General features: G+C 35.6%; 2 non-coding genes across 2 annotated transcripts; both read left to right on the forward strand.

The window, feature by feature from the left end:
- Positions 1-4253: 4253 nt before the first annotated feature.
- TRNAV-CAC (transfer RNA valine (anticodon CAC)) lies at positions 4254-4326 on the forward strand. The gene has a single exon. It is a non-coding gene; the product is annotated as a tRNA-Val (tRNA).
- Positions 4327-4679: 353 nt separating this feature from the next.
- Positions 4680-4752, forward strand: TRNAA-AGC (transfer RNA alanine (anticodon AGC)). Its single transcript has one exon. It is a non-coding gene; the product is annotated as a tRNA-Ala (tRNA).
- The last annotated feature ends 7170 nt before the right edge of the window (positions 4753-11922 follow it).

The following is an 11922-nucleotide window of genomic DNA, read 5'->3' on the forward strand; positions in this document are numbered from 1 at the left end:
ATGGGTAAATACCCGGTAAATTGGGTAAATTGGGTAAATACCGGGTAAATACCCATTTGTGGGTATTTATTTGGGTATTTACTATATTGAATCGCTAATACAGCATCTTAGACCCTATTTCTGGGTTTAGGCTATGAAATCGATTCAAAATGGATAGTTTTACAATACTTTAAACAAGTGGGTAAATACTTGGGTAAATACCCGAGTATTTACCCAAGTGTTGGGTAAAAAATCATTAACTGCCGAACCACTTGACGTTGGCTGACAAAATTTGGCTCAAATCTTACTTATGTCAAGAGAATATCTAGCATTGAAAATGGGGTCTCTGGGTCCATGTTTTGATATAGCCCCCATATAACCGTACCTCCCGATTTAAGGTATTTTTTGTCTATTTGCCTCATTGTACAATCATAGTGGCTGAAATTTGGCACAATGAGTTCTCAATATGTAGAAAATATCCTTGCAAAAATTTGTCAACATAGGTCGACGTTTTCTAATGGCCCCCATATAAGGGTACCCCGATTTGGAGTATTTACCCAAATTTTGGGTAAAAACTCTTTAACTGTCGAACCACTTGACGTAGGCTGACAAAACTTACCTATAAATCTTACCTATGTCAAAAGAACTTTTGGTACTGAACATGGGGTCTATGGGTCCATGTTTTGATTTAGCCCCCATATAGCCGTACCTCCCGATTTAATGTATTTTTCATATATTAGCCACATCTTACAACCAAATTGGCTGTAATTTGGCACAGTGAGTTCTCAATGAGTATAAAATATCCTTGCAAACATTTGTCAACGTAGGTCCACGCTTTCTTATAGCCCCCATATATGGGTACCCCGATTTCGAGTATTTACCCAAATATTGGGTAAAAACTCCTTATCTGCCGAACCACTTGACGTTGGCTGACAAAATTTGGCTCAAAACTTTCTTATACCAATAGTATTAAACGTATTGAAAATGGAGTCCCTGGGTCCATGTTTTGGTATAGCCCCCATATAGCCGTACCTCCCGATTTGAGGTATTTTTCATCTATTAGCCAAATTTTACAACCAACTTGGTTGTAATTTGGCACAGTGAGTCCTCAAGGAGTATAATATATCCTTGCACATATTTGTCAACGTAGGTCCACGCTTTCTTGCAGCCGCCATATAAGGGTATTGAAAATGGAGTCCCTGGGTCGACTTTTTGATATAGCCGTACCTCCCGATTTCAGAAACCCATATTGGGGCTACAAGAAAACGTGGACCAACGTCGACAATTTTTTGCAAGGATATTTTATACATATTGAGAACTCACTGTACCAAATTACAGTCAGTATGATTGTAAAATGTGGCTAATAGTTAAAAATACCTTAAATCGGGAGGTACGGCTATATGGGGGCTATATGAAAACATGGACCCAGGGACTCCATTTTCAATACCTTTATTACTATTGATATAAGAAAGTTTTGAGCCAAATTTTGTCAGCCAACGTCAAGTGGTTCGGCAGTTAAAGAGTTTTTACCCAAAATTTGGGTAAATACTTGAAATCGGGGTACCCTTATATGGGGGCTATTTGAAAACGTGGACCTATGTTGACAAGTTTTTGCAAGGGTATTTTCTACATATTGAGAACTCACTATGCCAAATTTCAGCCAATATGATTGTACAATGAGGCTAATAGGTAAAAAATACCTTAAATCGGGAGGTACGGATATATGGGGGCTATATCAAAACATGGACCCAGAGACCCCATGTTCAGTACCAAAAGTTCTTTTGACATAAGTAAGATTTGTGCCAAGTTTTGTCAGCCTACGTCGAGTGGTTCGGCAGTTAAAGAGTTTTTACCCAAAATTTGGGTAAATACTCGAAATCGGGGTACCCTTATATGGGGGTTATTAGAAAACGTGGGCCTGTATTGACAAATTTTTGCAAGGATATTTTCTACTCCTTGAGGACTCACAGTGCCAAATTACAGCCAATTTGGTTGTAAAATGTGGCTAATAGATGAAAAATACCTTAAATCGGGAGGTACGGCTATATGCGGGCTATATCAAAACATGGACCCAGAGACCCCATGTTCAGTAGCAGAAGTTCTGTTGACATAAGAAAGATGTAAGCCAAATTTTGTCAGCCTACGTCAATTGGTTCGGCAGTTAAAGAGTTTTTACCCAAAATTTTGGTAAATACTCGAAATCGGGGTACCCTTATATGAGGGCTATGTTGACAAATTTTTGCAAGAATTTTTTCTACACATTGAGAACTCACTGTGCCAAGCTACAGCCAATATTATTGTAAAATGTGGCTAATAGATGAAAAATACCTTAAATCGGGAGGTACGGCTATATGGGGGCTATATTAAAACATGGACCTAAAGACCCCATTTTCAATACTAGATATTCTCTGGATATAAGTAAGATTTGAGCCAAATTTCGTCAGCCTACGTCAAGTGGTTCGGCAGTTAAAGAGTTTTTACCCAAAATTTGGGTAAATACTCGAAATCGGGGTACCCTTATATGGGGGCTATTAGAAAACGTGGACCTATATTGACAAATTTTTGCAAGGATATTTTCTACTCCTTGAGGACTCATAGTGCCAAATTACAGCCAATTTGGTTGTAAAATGTGGCTAATAGATGAAAAATACCTTAAATCGGGAGGTACGGCTATATGGGGGCTATATCAAAACATGGACCCAGAGACCCCATGTTCAGTACCAGAAGTTCTGTTGACATAAGAAAGATGTAAGCCAAATTTTGTCAGCCTACGTCAAGTGGTTCGGCAGTTAATGAGTTTTTACCCAACACTTGGGTAAATACTCGGGTATTTACCCAAGTATTTACCCACTAATTTAAAGTATTGTAAAACTATCAATTTTGAAACGAATTTACAACTAAACCCAGGAATAGGGTGTAAAATGTTGTATTTGCCATTCAATATAGTAAATACCCAAATAAATACCCACAAATGGGTATTTACCCGGTATTTACCCACCGTGTGGGTACCCAGCAAACACAATGTCGGACGTCCGACGCGTCTGCTCAAAGTCGGAAGTTTTTTTCCGACGCGTCTGACCGACTTCGGTCCGAACTCTGTCCGACTAGTCTGACGAACTTTTTCCCGTCCTCTCTCTCCCGCTCTGAAGGGAATTTTTCTATTTTCCCTTGTGCTGCTTTGGCAAAACTAAGTGTAAATAAGCAGAGAGAAAACAAAATTTACATGTTTCGCTCGCACATTATAAATGTGTAATTGTTGATGTGCCGACGCATCAACGTCGAAAAATTGAGTGTTCGGGTTTTCATTTCTGCATTGGAGAACAAATTTGGTTTATTTTTGTTATGCGTGTTGATGCATGATAGTGTTTAAATGTTATTCATAGCGATCGGTTGCATACACTTTTCTTTATTTTAATGAAGTTAATTAATGTAATGATTTTCTTCGTCAAACTTCATCACTATTCCGTGGAAAGTCATATGTTTCATATTTGTATGTGGCCAATGTTAAGTTTCTTAACACTTTTATATGTATCAACATTTTTTGCATGTTAATGAAGACATGTATTTTTTCTATATTAATAACAATTGTTACATATTTCACAGGTCGTGTTGACGACACAGTTTGTTTCTCCACCAAGTTCAGCATTTAACACAGCATAAGATGATATTAAAACCTTTAATATGTTTATAGTAGATAAACTTTTGTAGGATTTGGATATTTCATGAATTAACTGTGTATTTTCAACATCTTTTAATAATAAAAACAAATTCTGGTCGAATGCTGGAAAATAAATCAGAAGTTCATACGATAGTTCATCTGACTTCGGACCAAATTCGGTCCGAAAGTCGGCAAACACTTTCGAATTTCATAAGATTTTACTTCCGAATTCGGACCGATATCTGTCCGAAAGTCGGTAAATAAATCAGAAATTTATACGATAGTTCATCAGAGTTCGGACCGAATTCGGTCCGAAAGTCGGCTAAAACATCCGATTTTCATCCGAATTTCGGTCAGAGAACACGTCAACCACTCCATATGACTTTCGGTCAGAGTTCGGACAGAATTCGGATCCGAACTCGGACGTTTCTTCCGACTTTCGGACCGAATTCGGTCCGAACTCTGATGTTTCTTCCGATTTTGGTTTGCTGGGTATTTACCGGGTAAATACCATCTCTACATATCAAAAAATCCTTTTTATTTTAAGAAATAAAGTTCTGTTTTTACTCTAATTGCTCTTTATTTTCATTTTATATTAAACAACAAATACTTCGAAGTTTCCGTAGTGTAGTGGTTATCACGTGTGCTTCACACGCACAAGGTCCCCGGTTCGAACCCGGGCGGAAACAGTCCTTTTACTTTGTTATTTATTGTGAAAGGTAACTGAAATCGTTTCATTCATAAAAACAGTCAATTTTTTATTTAGAGTCATTAATTTCCATAGATATTTAAGCAGTTATTTGCATGTGTGAACGAAGAATATAATCTACGTACAAATAAATATAAATAATATTCACATGTGGTTATTTTTATCATTGATGAAAAATTTCTGTTTGTATATTGGGTGAACACGACGTCTGATTTTCCTCTTGTTAAAATGCCAACATCAGAGAGCTTTGCAAGCTTTTAGTTTCTTCATAGTTATGAATTTGTGTGCCTGTGTTTAGAATGAGTACAAAAATAAACCACCGTTAATCATCAAGGGGATGTAGCTCAGATGGTAGAGCGCTCGCTTAGCATGTGAGAGGTACGGGGATCGATGCCCCGCATCTCCAACTACTTTTTATTTTTTGTGTTTTTGTTGTGTTTAGTATGGAAATAAATTATTACCTTAATCCGGTCCACACTAGAGTGAATTTCATTATAAATTTCATGAAATTAGGCGTTCTTAAATCGAATTCCTCACTGCAGCAATTTTAAGATTTTACTCTACTATGGAAGTCGGTCTAGAGACGCATAATTTCATCAAATTTTTTCAATGAAATCACTCTAGTGTGGACCGGGACTTAGTTGCTCATTGTACTAAATTTGTATAATAGCACTGTGATACAAAACTTGAGGAAAAATTATGCAAGCGTTCTTATGTGCCAATACGGTTTTGTTGGAGTCCATGGAAGACGAAAATACCTTAGGTTTTTCCTGATCACTGCGTGATACCCTAGACAGACGGCAGCGTTAATTTGCATTAACTGCCTTAATTCAAATTAATTCGTGCATTATCCACATTCTTAATGCACAAAATCAAAGGAAATTTAAACTGAATTTAGCAATTTCAATGTGGCAATGCTGTTGAAAATCAATTGTCTTTTGTCTAATTTGCATGTTTGAGAAAATAAAAAAGGAAAAAAATCAGCAATTTTCGCGTTTCTTCAATATAAGTAGTGGTCTTTCGTGAGTAGAATAGCAGCTGATCGTTTTTAACGCCATCTAACAAATCTCTTTTTAAATTTTTTATTTTCACCAAAAATGTCATACCCACCATACCAATTCTATCGAAAATTATATCTTCTTCAAATGTTTTTTAAAGTTTTGAAATATTTTTATAATATTAAAAAGACTCAAAAATATCGCGAATAAATTAAATTTATTTTTGCATCAACGTGGTGAAAAGGTCAATGGTAGAAAGTGTATTTGTTTCGCATATTTTGGCGAACTTTTGTAAAGCTTTATGAAATGGTCTGCTGGGTACAAACAAACAACACAAACAGCTGTTTCATAAATGCAGAAACTATCGTCTGTCAGGGTGAAAAATTAATTCAAATTAGGTAATTTTTAATGCAAATTAAATCTGCCGTCTGTCTAGGGTATAAAGTGATTTTGTATTTTTACTAAAAGAAAATTAATACCTCGTTTAAGTTGTCATTTTCATACAACATATTTATGTACATATGTATGTCAAATAAATCAAGATAATTCATTTAATCATCGTATAATTGTATTATAGTACTTTATATATAACCGTATTTAACAAACCCAATGGGTTTCAAATACCAATTGCTTATATTTCAAAAAAAATCCTCATAAGGAAGGTTAACCCTGCAAAAAGCTATAATATAAAAATGGCCTTATAATCTAAACCTAGCTCAAGTTAGCTTTCGAAAATGAGAAAACCAATAAAATCGGTTTAAAAATTAATGAGTAATAATATTTTTTTTGCATTTTTTTTTTTTTGCATATCCGTCTGTGGAAATCATTTCAGTATTCAGAAAAATTGATATAATGGGATGAAATTTTGGAAAAATATGTCTTTTGTCTGCAGACAGGCCAAGTTCGTTACCGCCCGGTTTTAGGTATTGTTGCGTGTGGCTGGAGAAAAGGTAAATTTAAGCTCCGATGCGTGTTGCTCCTGGCTGCCGGTAAACGAGAAAGAAAAACCGGATACATGAGACGGTCGGTTCATACACTAAACTCGCAGTGTTGCCAACCCCTATTATATTAAAAGATACAACACTGTGAGGGTCTATAGGAATGTAGAGGGTAGGTTAAAGGAAAGAAAGTCGATAAATGTCGGAAAATGGGGAAACTGGAGAAAAAGAGGGAAAATTTTTGGCTTGTAGCGGCCATATAAAAGCCATAACGGGGAAAAATTGGCTTAGAAGTTATTGGTGTGCGGCATAAAGAAGCCATTTTTTAAATTATCCAAAGTCCCCCATTAATCAAATAATAAAAGTGGAACGCCATTAATTTGTCTTTGAAATCGACAAATTTTTATTTGGTTAAATTTTTTTTGTGGTTGTGTTGGTTCGGATGTATGCGTTTACGCGTATTAAAAATTGTAAGTTGTATTGGATTTATAAGTAGAAATGTTTTGTGTTTGAATGTTGGTTTTCCCTTTATTATAAGGTAACGCCAAAACTAAGGAAACAACATCGCCTATACAATACTGGCCCCTCCTAATAGCTATAAGGAGGAGGTCAGCCGAATTATTGGAAAATTGACCAAAATCCCGACTAAAAATCGGATAAATATCCGGCATATTCCGTGGCCAACTGCAGACGTTGATGACAGATGATGTATTCTGGGCCGCAAGCGTATATATTCATGAGACTCGAGCGATATCTTTGATGCTGGGTTGAACAAACAAACGTAAAAATCTGAAAGTAAAAGATACAACATTGCCATTAGTACCAGTGAAACAAGGTAAAATTGGTTTTTACACCTACCGTTTATTTTTGCATCTGTCTAACAAATTGCCTGCATCGGCCTTATTACACTGTGCAACACTGAAAATGCAAACAACTTCTAGTGGGCATTTTCTGAAAGTACATATTAAGACTACAAAACCCCTAGTTGGGTTTCGTGTTTTTAGATCGGGTTTGGATTTTATGGCCTCATCTATACCGGGCTAAAACTACCCTTTTTCTATTGATCCGGGCTTTATCTCCGAAACTAATAAGAATTTTGCTTTGCGGTCTTCAGCAATATTGTAGTACTAAATTAGTAGAACTTATATGACAAACAGATTAACAACGAAAATAGGCATATAGCGCATCAAAACTGATTAAATATAGGAAAGATTACATCATTTCAGGAATTATGGTCAGTAACTGCCAAACTATTAAGCGTTGAACAAAGTCACCTTTCACAAAAATTATGCTTCCAAATACATTCTTCTTGTTCTTATATACAAGATTGCTGCGGATGTCATGGAAAGATTCGTTTTGGTTTCAAAGATATAGCCCAGATTTTCTTTAAAATGCCAATATTTAGCCATGTTTAGATAGGGCCATAAAATCCGAACCCGATCTAACAAAACAAAACCCAAAGAGCGTTTTTGTCTACTGCGTCTGTACTTTCATAAAAACCGCATTTGAAATTGTTTGCACAAAATTAACTTGAAAATGTTGCACAGTGTTATCATAGTGCTTTCTGAAACGAAAGAAATAATTTTTTTATTAGTGACGAATATAATTAAATCAGTATAACTTCGACAATTAATTACAACATTCCTTTTTATTATATAACGTTTAGTATAAGTGTAATTGTTAGTAGTTAGTGCTTTAGAAAGTAAGAGATTTAAATTGTTACGGTTTTTAACGCCAGGGAAACTGTGTGAGAGTAGGGTTACCTCCGTCGTACGGTAGGAAAAATTTAAAACTTTGTGTTTATGGACCATTTAGAAAGTCCATAATACCACTACTAAGAGAGCTCTGTTAGGAAGTGTAATGTAGAGTAAAGAGGCCAGATTGGCGAAGTAATAAAATCCTATACGTATATAGCTGGTAGCCTGAGTAAGTGGCTCACTTTAATCGTTCTGGTGTTAGGAATTCCAGGAAAAATTTACTTTTTATATGTTCATATTAGTAAGATTCAAAAATATGTAAATAAATCCTTTCTATGTTTGAATGTTTGTCATAAGAATATGATTTGCTAAATTTTTTCTGTAAGAGAGAGGATTCTAGAATGTAAGTTGCTAGTGAGGTAAGTGTTCGTGGAGTATGGTGCCCTTTAATAATATTGATTTGAGGACAAAAAGGTCAAGGTTGGGAGGGCTGAGTGTGGGAACACTAGTCACCAGGTTCCCCGGTCATGTGTGTATGGTGTGTTGTTTTTTTATTGTGTTTGTCCTGTCATTACTTTTCCGTTGTTAGACCCTTGGTCGTTTGGTGGAAAGGGTTGAGAACCCCCTGATGAAGATGCCACGACTGAGCAAGTCAGATCGCCACCAGAGGGCCGCTTTAGGCTGGTTCATAACAGTATTTTGATAAAACGTGGACCTATGTCCGTAATTTTTGATGGTTTTGATCACTGGGAAATAATAGAAATCCTTGGTGGAATGGAGGTTATGCCCGTTTAATGTTGAAAATCCAAGAAAGTCCTTTTTCTCTATATTTACACATTTAATCTATATATATAAAAAAGTAGTGAGGTGAGTGACTGACTGACTGACTGACTGATTCATCAACGCCCAGACCAAACGGCTGAAGCTAGAAACTTGAAATTTTGGGTGTAGGTTGCTGTTGGTGTGTAGGGGTGAGATAAGGCTGGGTTTTTGGAAATTCGACCTAGAAGTGTACGAAAAGTACTAAAAGGTACTAAATATGGTACCCTTGGTATTAGGCAAACGGGAAGAGCTAGAATTCTGAAATTCGGAATGAGGGTAACTGATGGAGAGTTAGAAAGATGTACCAAAGGGTTTTTGGAAATTCGAACTACAAGGGTACGAAAAGTACTAAATGGTACTAAATTTAGTACAATTTGGATTTGAGTGAACGGATAGAGCTGGAATACAAACATTTGGAATGATGGTCACTGATGAAGAGTAACAAAGAAAGGTTTTTGGAAATTCGAACTATAAGGGTACGAAAAGTACTAAATGGTACTAAATTTAGTACAATTTTGATTTGGATGAACAGATTGACCTGGAATACAGACATTTGGAATGAGGGTCACTGATGAAGAGTTACAATAAAAGGTTTTTGTAAATTCGAACTATAGGGGTACGAAAAGTACTAAATGGTACTAAATTTAGTACAATTTGGATTTGGGTGAACGGATTGAGCTGGAATCCTGAAATTTGTAATGAGGGTCACTGATGGAGAGTAACAAAGAAAAGTTTTTAGAAATGCGAACTATAAGTACATGAAAAGTACTAAATGGTACTAAATTTAGTACAATTTGGATTTGGGTGAACGGATAGAGCTGGAATCGTGAAATTTGGAATGAGGGTCACTGATGAAGAGTTAAAATGAAAGGTTTTTGGAATTCGGACTATAAGTGTACGATAAGTAATAAATTGTACTAAATTTAGTACAATTTGGGTTTGGGTGAACGAATTGAGCTGGAATCCTGAAATTTGGAATTAAGGTCACTGATGGAGAGTAAAAAAGAAAGGTTTTTGGAAATTCGAACTATAAGTGCATGAATAGTACTAAATGGTACTAAATTTAGTACAATTTGGATTTGGGTGAACGGATAGAGCTGGAATACAAACATTTGGAATGAGGGTCACTGATGAAGAGTAACAAAGAAAGGTTTTTGGAAACTCGAACTATAAGGGTACGAAAAGTACTAAATGGTACTAAATTTAGTACAATTTTGATTTGGGTGAACAGAATGAGCTGGAATACAGACATTTGGAATGAGGGTCACTGATGAAGAGTAACAATGATAGGTTTTTTGAATTTCGAACTTAAAGGTACGAAAAGTACTAAATGGTACTAAATTTAGTACAATTTTGATTTGGGTGAGCAGATTGAGCTGGAATACAGACATTTGGAATGAGGGTCACTGATGAAGAGTAACAATGAAAGGTTTTTGTAAATTCGAAATATAGGGGTACGAAAAGTACTAAATGGTACTAAATTTAGTACAATTTGGATTTGGGTGAACGGATAGAGCTGGAATCCTGGAATTTGGAATTAGGGTCACTGGTGGAGAGTAACAAAGAAAGGTTTTTAGAAATTCGAACTATAAATGCACGAAAAGTACTAAATGGTACTAAATTTAGTACAATTTAGATTTGGGTGAACGGATAGAGCCGGATTCCTGGAATTTGGAATGAGGATCACTGATGAAGAGTAAAAATTAAAGGTTTTTGGAATTCGAACTATAAGTGTACGAAAAGTAATAAATTGTACTAAATTTTGTACAATTTGAGTTTGGGTGAACGGATAGAGCTGGAATAAAAACATTTGGAATGAGGGTCACTGATGAAGAGTAACAAAGAAAGGTTTTTGGAAATTCGAACTATAAGCGTACGAAAAGTACTAAATGGTACTAAATTTAGTACAATTTTGATTTGGGTGAACAGATTGAGCTGGAATACAGACATTTGGAATGAGGGTCACTGATGAAGAGTAACAATGAAAGGTTTTTGTAAATTCGAACTATAGGGGTACGAAAAGTACTAAATTTAGTACAATTTGGATTTGGGTGAACGGATTGAGCTGGAATCCTGAAATTTGTAATGAGGGTCACTGATGGAGAGTAACAAAGAAAAGTTTTTAGAAATTCGAACTATAAGTGCACGAAAAGTACTAAATGGTACTAAATTTAGTACAATTTGGATTTGGGTGAACGGATAGAGCTGGAATCCTAAAATTTGGAATGAGGATCACTGATGGAGAGTAAAAAAGAAAGGTTTTTGAAATTCGAATTAAAAGTATACAAAAAGTACTAAATGGTACTAAATATAGTACAATTTGGATTTGGGTGAACGGATAGAGCTGGAATCCTGAAATTTGAAATTAGGGTAACTGGTGGATAGTAACAAGAAAAGGTTTTTGGAAATTCGAACTATACATCAGTGCACGAAAAGTTCTTAATGGTACTAAATTTAGTACAATTTGGATTTGGGTGAACGGATAGAGTTGGAATCCTGAAATTTGGAATTGGGGTCACTGATGAAGAGTAAGAAAGATGTACCAAAGATCGAAAAGTCCTAAATGGTAGTGAGCTTAGTATGATTTAGATTTGAAGAGCTGGAATCCTGAAATATGGAATTAAGATTACTGTTGGAATATAGAATTGAGATATAGAGGTAGCTTTGGAAAATCGTACTAACGTGCACGAAGCAGTACTAAATGGTACAGAATTCGCTACTATTTCTATTTGCGTGAACAGATTACTGTTGGAATGTAGGATTGAGGTAGTTTTGGAAATTCGTACTTATGGAAATGTGCTAAATGGAACTACATTGGCTATAAATTGGGTTTAGGTGAACGGATAGATATGAAAGTACATTTTGGAAAATCGTGTACGAAAAGTGCTAAATGGTACAAAATTTGGTACCTTTTGGTATTTGCTATATGGTATAGAATTTTGTACAATTTGTGATTTTGTAAGGGGTAGAACTGGAATTTTGAAATTTGGCATTAGATTAGCAATTGGTGTTTAGAGTGGAGGTAGGTAGGAGGCTTTTCAAATTCGTACTTATTTATACAAAAAGTACTAAATAGTGAATTGGGGTTAGAATATATGTTGGAAGGGTTAGAACCAGGAGT

This window comes from Musca autumnalis, unplaced genomic scaffold (genome assembly GCF_047663935.1).
Source record: "Musca autumnalis isolate F117 unplaced genomic scaffold, ASM4766393v1 scaffold_1, whole genome shotgun sequence".
Lineage (NCBI taxonomy): Eukaryota > Metazoa > Arthropoda > Insecta > Diptera > Muscidae > Musca > Musca autumnalis.